We start from the raw sequence: 11,366 nt of genomic DNA, 5'->3' as shown, positions 1-11,366 counted from the left end.
TAAGTGCCTATTATGTTTGTTATATGGCATGAGACTCACCATTCCATCTTATTTATATCTCATATAAATACTGTGGGAACAAACATGAATACAATCTTTATGGATAAGCCATGTCCTATGTGAAGTTTCCTCGATTGTGAACCGATTTATGATACTTTGTGCTAGAAATACTGTCACTCATATTCTTAACAACTTAAGAATAGAATTTCTAACAAAATATCAATGAACCTTTTCTATTACACATAAATACATTATGTAAACGAAAAAGTAAAATTGCCTTTTATTAATAAAATATGTACAAGATACATACTAAATGATATGGTCTAGGGCATACTACTAACAATCTCCCACTAGCACTAGAGCCATTCATTACAATATCTTAGACCCATCTTCTCAAGATGTTGGTCTAACTGAGCTTGTGACATAGGCTTAGTGAATGGATTAGCTGAATTTTCAGCTGATGCTATTTTCTGCATGGCTACATCGCCTTGCCCAACTATCTTTCTGATAATGTGGTAGCGCCTTTCTACGTGTTTGGATTTCTGGTGAGACCAGGGTTTCTTATCCAAACAACCTCTTTTGCAGCATCTGATGCAGCAGTGTACTTGGCCTCTGTACTGGAATCAGCAGTCATACTCTGTTTGGAACTCTTCCAACTGACTGCACCTCCATTACAAATGAACACAAACCCAGAGGTAGACTCTCTATCATTGATATCTAATTGGAAATCAGAATCAGTATAACCATCCAATTGTAAGTCACCACTTTCATAAATCAAGAATAAATCCTTAGTTCTTCTCAAGTACTGTAGGATATTCTTGACAGTTATCCAGTGTTCCACAGCTGGATTACATTGAAACCTGCTAGTCAAACTAACAGCATATACGATATTCGGCCTAATACGCAATATTGCATACATCAAACTTTCAATAGCCAAAGCATATGGAATCTTGGCCATTTTATCTCATTCTTCAGGTGTCTTTGAGGAAATCTCTTAAGAAAGGTGGATACCATGTCTCACTAATAACAATCCTCTCTTAGAATCAAGCATGTTAAATCTCTTTAACACCTTTTCCAAGTATAGACTTTGGGATAAACTAGTTATTCTTTTCACTCTATCTCTATAGATGAGAATTCCAAGAATATAGGTTGCCTCCCCTAAGTCTTTCATAGAGATTGTATTTGATAAACCTTACCTTTACAGCTGCCAACATACCTATGTCATTACCCATCAACAACATGTCATCCACATATAAGACAAGGAATGTGATAGCACTATCACTAACCTTCTTATATACACATGGCTCATCCTCATTTTTGATAAAGCCAAATGACTTAATGGCTTCATCAAAATGGATGTTTCAACTCCTCAAAGCTTGTTTCAACCCATAAATGGATCACTTTAGCTTGCATACCTTGGAACCATCTTGGGATTCAAAACCCCTAGGTTGTTCTATGAAAATGTTTTCTTCAATGTATCCATTGAGAAAAACTATTTTGACATCCATCTGCTAAATCTCATAATCATAGTATGCAGCTATTGCTAATAGAATCTTAATTGATTTAAGCATGGCAACAGGCGAGAAAGTCTCCTCATAGTCAATTCCTTGCCTTTGGCAAAACCCTTTCACTACTAGCCTTGCTTTATAGGTCTCTACCTTTCCATCAGAACCAATTTTCTTCTTGAAAATCCATTTATTCCCTATAGGTACAATACCTTCAGGTGGGTCAACAAGATCCCAAACTTGATTCTTATACATGGAATCAATTTCAAATTTTATAGCATCAATCCATTTTGAAGAGTCTATATCTGATATAGCTTCTTCATAGGTAAGTGCATCATCTCCATAATCTACTTCTTCATGAGTAAACAACTCTTGTTCTTCTTCATGAAGAAAACCATATCTCAATGGTCGATGAGATATTCTAGTTGATCTGCAAGGAATAACTGTAGATGTTTTATTAATAGGTATAGGTTGGCTAGATGGATCTGTAACACCCCTCACCCGTCTGCAGTGTAGCCGAGCAAGGCGTGCCACACGGTGTGCCGGAGCACCTGATCTTATCTTATTTCATTTCAGTTCTTGATTTATTTATTCAAATCTTATCTAAGGTTTAGGCATTAACGTTGTTTATTAAAGTCTGACTAATACTATAAATACCATATGATTTCAATAATCATAATCATAATCTCATTCATAATCACACTCAGCTCTTATTTTGAAATTTTCAATTTCATCAATGTACATAATTTGCAACTAATTACATAAAATCACAGTCTATATGTTATACAGTTTAATTTAATCACAGACTTATTCAATATAAATTCTTAATTTGAATTACAACATTAGAAATAATTAAAATATACAAAATACATTATATGCTTAATGTGAGCCCTATCTACATGCATTGCTGAGGAGGTGACCACCTTGAACTCTGACACTTTTGCAGATCTGGACTCTAAAAATCTCAGTCAACTGTCTACTGGTTTTACCTTCAGTACCTGCGCAAGGAAACAATTCTATCGCGCTAAGCATTTATGCTTAGTGGTGCAATAATATAACAATGAAATAATATATACAAATAAAGAAAGAAATAAATCATAATCCAGATACTCAGGAATCAATTTAATTTGGAATGATATTTCTAGTATCAACTATCTTATATACTAGTTTGTTCCTCTTTGGAAGTGCTTAGTTTATAACCTTTCAGTAAATATACTTAGTATACAAATTATTCTAACTATATTGTATTTTAAGTCTCTACGGTTTTGCAAATTGTATTTTTTTTATGTTTCTATTGCTAATCTCTTTTACTCATTTCATTCAATACTTAATTTAATTGTACTAAAATTTCATTATACTTAACTGCCTGAATTGAATAATGTTTTAATTAACTACCCGCGTAGCCTACACACCGACCAGACTGGATAAACGGATATAGTACTAGGTACCTAGTACCTCGGCCCATCACACAATCAGTCACAAAGTATCACTCAGTGTGCAAACAGTGGATAAAATAGCACTGCGTACCTAGCACCATGGGCCGTCACACCATTGGTCACAAAGTATCTCCAGGTGTGCAAACAGTGTGGCTAATAAGCCATATAATCAGTCAGTAAGGCAATAAGCCGAGTATCATGACATAATCCTTATGGCCATAGGCTATTAAAATCATAGTATGGCATAATGAGCCATAAAATACGGTGTGGCGTGAAGCCATTTACAATACAGCTGTCAGAACCCTATTGGCATGCCAACCTATCCAAACTAGTCAACTAGGCAAACTAGGGCATATTACAAGGTTACATATTTAATTCTTTATTCTTAGGGTTTATACGTCTTTATGCCTTTCATTGGTCAATGAACATGTTGACCTTTTTATAAATTATGGATAAGTTGATTCTAGTATCAACAAGTCATAATTTGCATTTCAATATAATGCCAATATAGTACATTGTACATTTTTCACAAGTTGGCATTTATTGCCAATTTATTTCTAAGCTTTATTGTATAGTATTGTCAATTTTTCAGTTTTGATATGCTAGATTGATTTAGCTAAATTTCCTTTTTCCCTTGGTTTTTAGATTCTGGTCAAAGAAGCAAATTTATAGGTTTATGTCTTGTTGAATTTTTGCCACTGATTCCAGGTCATTCTGAGTTGTATAGTTTAAGATATGGTCAATTTAATAAAGCTGGACAGTTTGCATTTTTAATGCAAAGTTAGGTCTTTTTTAGGTCAAACTCAATTCTAGCAAATTTAGTACCCTAACTTGGGCAAGCAATTTGACTTGGTTCTAGTCATTTATGAGCTTTGGTGCTAGTCATTCATCAAGCAATTTCATGAAATCTAACACTTTCATTGGTTCATCAAGGTTGCCAAAAATTCACTAAGTGCTCAAAATTTTACCACTTCCTCTAATTCCCTAATTCAATACCCAAACACATCAAAAACATGAAATTTACTCACTAATTCATCAATTTACTTCAATTAACCTTGATTCCCGTCAAATTCACATAAAAATAAATCAAGCACCTTACACTTCCATGGCTGCCAAAAATTGTACACATCAATAACTTATCAAAACCTTCAAATTTCTTCACCATTCAACTCATCTCCACCTTAATACAAACTTTAATGAAGTCAGGTAAGGAAAACTAGCACTAACCTCAACTTGAGCTTCACAAATCCATAGAATTTCCTCTCCTTTTTGCTGTCTATAGGTTGCCCAAGTTGTGTAGACCAACTTTGATGAAGTAACTTAGGAGGAAATTGGCTTGGAAGTGGATCGGTGGAGCTTGAACATGGGACGTCAATGGTGGAATTTGGGAGGAGGTTTCATTTGGCCAAAGTGAGTGATAGAAGATGAAGATGATGAAAATGGCAATTTCTTGTCCTTAAGTGTCTTATATAGTGCCACTTAATGTCTACTAACTTAATATATATATATATATATATATATATATATATTAATATAATTAAACTTTTAATTATCCTAAGTTTACCTCCTCAATTTTCTCTTAATGACATTTTATGCATAGTTTCATTTTTTTCATGTGATTTTCACAATTTAATTACCACTTATTTTTAATGGACATTTAGGTTAAAAGTCAACTCTAGGTGTCAATTGACCAAAATGCCCCTCTTCAAGTTGCATTTCAAATTTTTCGGTGCTACCGATTTACTCCTTGTACTGCCGATTCCTTAAATTTTCATTTTTGTTTGTATTGACTTACTAAAATTTCTTTGACATTTCCAATATCAATTACACCTTAGTATACCTTTAATTATGTCTTAAAAATATTTCCCAAGTTCGCCGTGGTCCAAGGCTAGTCAATGGTCATCGCCGTAACTTTCCAGTGCGGTCACCCATCACTATGGGTTCGGCTCATTTAACTTAGTCACATTTTATCTCTTTTATTTTTCCTTAATTTTTCTCATCACATATTTCATTATTTTATACTTCCTCACTGTCATTGCAGTGTAGTTTCAGACATTCTGACTTTCTAGGGCAGACATTAGCTGTCGGAACAGTAGGACGTACGGACTATGAAAATGAGGGTGTTATAGGATCTATATCCATTTGATATGTTGGTTGGTCAGAATTCTCTAATTCTAATTCTATTTGCCTTCCTTTGCCTCCTTCTTCAATAAACTATTGTTCAACAAATGTGGCATCTCTATTTACCGCAACCTTTTGTGATGTAAGTAAATAAAAATAATAACAAAAACTCTCTTTTGGATAACCAACAAATCGACCCTTTTCTGATCTGTTTTTCAATTTATTAGTGTTCAGTTTTTTATATAAGCTGGACAACACCAAATCTTAACATGCTTAAGACTTGGTTTTCTTCCATGCCATATCTCATAAGGTGTGGAAGAAACTAATTTTGATGGAATCCTATTCAGAATATGCAAAGCTGATTCTATTGCAAATCCCCAAAAGGAGATTGGCATATCAGTAAAGCTCATCATACTACGTACCATATCTAATAGGGCATGATTTCTCCTTTCAGATACACCATTCAGTTGTGGCGTTCCTGGAGGAGTCAGCTGGGAAATAATGCCATGCTCTTTCAAGTATTCATTAAATTCAGTATTTAAGTATTCACCTCCACGATCTGATCGAAGAGTTTTAATACTTTTTCATGTTTGATTTTCTACTTCAGATTTAAATTCTTCAAACTTTTCAATTGATTCATGCTTGTATTTCATCAAATACAAATACCCAAACCTTGATTTATCATCAGTAAAGGTAATAAAGTAATGAAAACCATCTCTAGCCATTTCTTTAAATGGACCACATACATCACTATGTATTAGCTCCAAAATATTTTCAGCTCTTAGTCCTTGTCCAACAAAGGGTGATCTAGTCATTTTGTCCTGAAGGTAGGATTCACAAGTTGGAGTAGGCTCAGAACCCAATGAGGATAGAATCCCCATTTTCTCTAGTTTTGCAATCCTATCTTCTGCAACATGACCTAATCTTAAGTACCAAATATATTTTGAACTTGAGTTGATTTTCACTATGGCATTGCATTCTTTTAGATTGCTTGCATTAGATTTGTATTTAACCTTATTATATAAATAATAAAGTCTATTATGCATATTACCCAAACTAACATATTTATTTCCAAAATAAATATTGCGAACATCATTTATGAACTGAAATTCATAACCATCTCTAGCCAAACTAGATATAAAAATGATGTTCTTAAAAGCATCAGGTACATGCAAAACCTTATTTAAATACAAAACATGTCCACGCATGTATAAAGATTTAGATCCTATTGCTAAAGCTTCAACAATTGAGACATTGCCAACCCGGAGTCTAATATCTCGTTACTGCAAGCTGCTACTACTTGTTATACTCTGGGCAGTTCCTTTTCCAGTGCCTATCCTTCTGGTAATGGAAACACTTTCCTTTGCCTCCATCAGCTTTGGTCTTCCCTTTTTGTTTAGCTATCTTCTTGGAAGGACCAGGAATTTGAGGTTTCATTTCTTATTGCCTTTCTTCTTGTTGGACTTTCCAGCAGAAGAAGATACAATCAAAGCTACCTCTTTTCCTTTATTACCTAGCATATTCTTTTGGGTGATAACCAGCATGTTAAGTAAACCAGCCAAGGTGTATTCCTGCTTAGTCATATGGAAATTTGTCACAAAATTCCCAAATGACTCAGGTAGGGACTGAAGGATCAAATCCGTCTACAGTTGGAAATTCATGTGAAAGTCAAGATGTTCCAGCTGCTCAATAATTCGAATTATCTTGTGGACATGATCCCCAACATTCTGTCCCTCAGACATACTCATGTGGAATAGCTGTCTAGATATCTCATACCTAGCATTCCTGTTGTGCTCACCATACAACTCTTGCCGGTGAAAGAGGATCTCACTTGCATATTGCATATTTTAATGCTGCTTCTGTAACTCATTACTCATAGAAGCAAGCATGTAACACTTGGCTCTCATATCATGCTCCTTCCACTTGTCCAATGTATCATGTTCCTCTTGAGTGGCCTCTAGAGGTAAGGGACTAGGAACCTTTGAGTCTAGAACATATGTAATACGTTCTACATTCAGGACAAGTTTTAAATTTCTTAGCTAATCTAAAAGATTAGGTCCTATCAACCTATTGTGATTAAGTATGCTCGTAATGATATTGGATGGTGGTGGTTATTGTGTGCTCATTATTATCAGAAGAATAACTGTAGAAAATAACCAAATTAATTAGTAAATGTATCTTGTAATAAACCAAAATGATTATGGTCTTTCAATCAAATTGGTGCTCCCACTAAGTTAGCGAATCCTACACTTCCAAAGTAGGAAATGGAAATCCTAGTTGGATGGATTTCTAGTGGGTGATTGAATTCTTATAGTCATATTGATCATCCTCAGGCACATCCATTATTGGAATTACAATAAACTGTAAGTGAGCAACTCCTTGCCCATCACATCTTATGTGAGGTTCAATCCTTTTACCTAGCCCCTAATGCTCAAAATCTCAAGCACATCCATTATTAACTTATCTTGCATTAGTTAAGTTGATCACATTGAGCCAGTAAACATGCAAATAATTTTAATGTCCTCAGGCACATCCATTATTGGCCACCAAACCATTTACATTTTTACAACATCTCATGCTTAACAATTATTCTTAAGAAAATCTCTTAAATTAATTGCATTATATGCAAGTATTTAAAATTTCTTAAAATAATTGCCTCAATGGAGGGCCCATGATATAATTACCTTTAATTATACCATTTCTAACTTAATCATTTGCTTGGAAGATTTTGTGGTCGGCTTAATTACTATTATGGTCTCACTTTGCACATTATCCAATTAGTATGCATATATCATATACTTGCATGCATTCCCATACATCTGATGCATACATGGATAAACAATAAATATGGTATGATCATGGACTTTCTAAGGGATTCAATTATGAGCCACCAAGAATTGAATCAAGGCATTCCTAGGCGCATTTCATTCATTCATATTACAAGAGTTGCTGAAGGAATACATAATCAACACTTGATCTTGAATTCCTCTCATTAGTCCCACCAATGCTCTTGACCTCCTTGATCTTCTTGTAATCCATTACATTATAATCCTTGGCATAACAAGGCGAATTTACAAGAATATGGACTTTAAAGTCCTCAAATAAATGAAATTACAACCCAAAAATATTACAACCCTTATAATACATGCCACCAAAATAAATTAATTAATTTACAACCCAAAGAAAAATAAAAGAAATAAATCCAATCATGTTCGTCTTTTATTGTCCATGATCATCCATCATGCATATTAAAATTTAACAACTAAATAAAATAAACATCCTAAGAAATTAAAATGAATATCTCATATTCAACTAAAAAATTCAGATTTGAATCTCATTCAACCAAATTAAAAAATTTAGATTTGAATCTCATTCAAACAAATTTAAAAATTCATATTTGAATCTCATTTAAACAAATTTAAAAATTCAGATTTGAAACTCTTTCAAACAAATTAAATTTAGAAACTCTTTCCAAATTTAATACCTTGAAAACAATTTTCAAAATTTAATTGTGTGATTAAAACTCCTAATTAAACATGTTAATCAGGTATGGGCCTAATTATGGGCCTCAAAACCAAACCCATGATCCATCAAACCATGCGCACACTTTTGTGCTAAACCATGCGCATGCTTTGCTAGTCCATCAAACATGCTGCCACACTCTTCTATACAACCAGCAATGAATCAATCAATTTGTGATTAAATCACACAATTAAATATCATTTTGAACAATCTAAATGGCAAATATAACTTAGCTCTGATACCAATTGAAGGAGAGGAAGCATGAAAATTATTAGATTAGAACATTGAATTTAAAAATTTTCTTCTAAGGTCTTATGCATCATGCAAGATTCATTATGTACCTAATTGATTTTAATGTTCAATTGCATATTCAAACACTTTTAATATGTATTAGGATCTACATTTTCCATTTAAGATTTTAGAATTAACAAATTAATTCATTAGAACCCAGATTGATACAAGAATATGTGCAATAACCTTTTAATGCATTGTAGATGTGATTGGTACCTTAGTGAAGCACCTAGGACCCCAAATATTGTCCCTCTAGCTTTTCCATACCAAGATCACCAATGGGCAGCCCCTAAATCAGCTTCTCAAGCCTTGCCAACCAATTAGAAATTAGGGATTTGCCTTTAGGGAGGTTGTAGATGTATACAGGACACTAGAAACAATTTCTAGCAATTTTAATTCAATAGAATATGGGCAATTCTCTTTGAATTGATGAGAGAAGAAGAAGAAGAAGAAGAGAGGAGAGCTTTTGGGTGGTGGCACCTCTTTAGAAAAATTAGAATGTGTGTTTTATTCTTTCATTCTTTCCCTTTTATAATTAGGTCATCACTTAAAACTCTTGCCACATGTCATCTTCTGATTGCATCTTAATTTTCATTGACCTAATCACATTAAGCCAAGAGTCAAAGCTAGGTTTAATATTGACTTTGATCATCATGCATGTAATACCCCTATTTGCATAGCCTGGTATATTTTACTGTTCTGGTGACTGGTCGGTCCAAACAATTAAGGGGATTAGAACCACGTCTAAGACACCTAGTTAAGCCCTGAACGTAAATAATTAGTAATTGTCAAATAGTTAAGTATAAATAAGAAAAATAGAACATAAAAAGTTAAATGAGCCAAGAGTCACAGCGATGGGTAACCTTCTCAGGAATGACTGTGAGGTTAGTCTAAACTCAAATTTTGAACCGTAAAATGTGACGCCGCGGTCCTTAGGACCATGCTGAACACAGTGGAAAAGAGAAAATCACAAAAAATAATTGTTAAGCAGGTCAAATAATTAGGTCAGGGATCCGGAAGAAATAATGAATTACTTACAAATTGGATCGAATCGATGAGGGGCAATTTGGTCAATTCACCCCTAGAGATGACTCCTGACCTAACTATCCAATAAAATTGGAGAAAATAAAATTTCAGAACTGAGAATTAAATTAAAGAACTATTTAAAAATTTAGGAAAATGGAAAAAGAAAAGAAAAAGTTTTATTGCATCATCTTGATGACATCACAAATGATGTCAAAATAAAAATTAATTTTGCCCAATAATTGACCAAGTCAAATAGCTAATTAAAGACATAAATGACATAAAAAAAAAAGAAAAAAACACTCTCATCTTCCTCACCAAAAACGATAGCCACTTCCTCTCCCTCACATCTCCATTGATGTCCACCATTGAAGAGTTATTCAACCTTGAATAACTTGATTTTCTCTCACAAAATCTAACCTCAAACGCTAGTAAGCTTCTAAATTAACCTAGACAAGAAGAGTGCAGAAGGAAAGAAAGGGAGAAATTGAAGGTTTGGAGAAATTGAAAATCAAAGTTTGAGGTTAGTAATCTAAACTTAAAAATTATAGTTAAATGTTTATTTTTGTAGCTTGATTAACTTAGAAATTGTGTAAAATCAAACAAAAATAATTGTTGAGGGACCAAATAGATTCATCCAGCTAGGGTTAGGGTTTGATATGAATGAGTTTGATGGTTTTGAATGGTTATTTGAGGTGAATTAGGTGTGTAGAATATGAATACACACTTTAAATTGCATTAATTGAGCTTTGTGTGAAGCTAGGGTTTTGAACATGTGAAAATTTGAAGAAAATTTTAAGAATTGGCCAAATGATGTTATTGACCTTATTTGAGTTGAAAAATGGTCAATTGTGACCATTTGTGATGTGTGTGAATTGTTGGAAATAATTTTAATTTTGGATTAGTGAGGGTCAATCTGCAGGCAGCTTGACCTAGGTCCTTTTCAGGGATCAAAACTGAAAATTTACCAACCCAATTGGTGTGAGGCTAATTGGAAATGAAACTAGACACAAAATGGCACATTTTTCATTCAGGAATCATGCACAGAAAGTGACCATAACTTAGTGAACAAATTAGCCAAATCCGGATTAGGCAAACTGACCTGTACAAAAATGACCAAATGAACAGTAGTTACGTAAATGACCATAACTTGGTCTAGAAAGGTCCAAATGACCTGAATTTTTACCAGTCGAAAGCTGAGACATAGCCCTACAACTTTCATTGAGAAAACAAATCCAAAATTTGACCATAACCTATTTGAAAATCCACCTGCAATCAACCATAAAAATTGCCAAAATCCAGAATTTGCCCAGAATTCTTGGTAACCCCAAATCCGGCCAGCCATGTTCAAATAGCTATAACTTAGGCTACAAAACTCAAAATGGAGTTATTCAAAGAGGGAAATAAATCTAAGACAATAAGAAACAACTTTTATGAAGAAAACTAGTCAAATTACCATAGCAACACG

Source organism: Hevea brasiliensis, chromosome 3, assembly GCF_030052815.1.
Source record: "Hevea brasiliensis isolate MT/VB/25A 57/8 chromosome 3, ASM3005281v1, whole genome shotgun sequence".
NCBI lineage: Eukaryota > Viridiplantae > Streptophyta > Magnoliopsida > Malpighiales > Euphorbiaceae > Hevea > Hevea brasiliensis.
Note: the sequence above shows the minus strand (reverse complement) of the source record.